This window comes from Lupinus angustifolius, unplaced genomic scaffold (assembly GCF_001865875.1).
Source record: "Lupinus angustifolius cultivar Tanjil unplaced genomic scaffold, LupAngTanjil_v1.0 Scaffold_774, whole genome shotgun sequence".
In the NCBI taxonomy this organism is placed as follows: domain Eukaryota; kingdom Viridiplantae; phylum Streptophyta; class Magnoliopsida; order Fabales; family Fabaceae; genus Lupinus; species Lupinus angustifolius.
Window position 1 is genome coordinate 732 of NW_017728098.1, and position 486 is coordinate 1217.

The following is a 486-nucleotide window of genomic DNA, read 5'->3' on the forward strand; positions in this document are numbered from 1 at the left end:
AATACAATATAATCATCAGGAATTGCACTTCTCTCCTCTCTAGTAGATCTCCTTCATGGCACTTCTACTTCTTGAGGTTGTTGAATTTGTTCTATAGGTACTTGAGGGAGAACCTCATTGTTGTCTTGTTCTGAAATATTGTGAGGGACAATATTCTAAACATTATCATCTATTACCGAATTTATTCCTTGAATGGTAATAGGCATAAGAACTTGCTCACTATCAATGACAAGTTCTTCTTCAAAGACACCATTCCATATGTTCTCTTCCTTCCCAAAATCAACTTCCTTAAGAAATCTTGTATTTCTCGTCTAAAAAAAGAGTTTTGAAGTGGGATCATAAAATTTATAGCCCCGAGAGCATGCAGCATAGCCAACAAAATAACAACTAACAGTTCTTGAGTCTAGTTTTCTTTCATGCGGCTTATAAGGTCGCGCCTCAGCTGGACAATCTCAAATGTGCAAGTGTTTTAAACTTGGCCTTTTA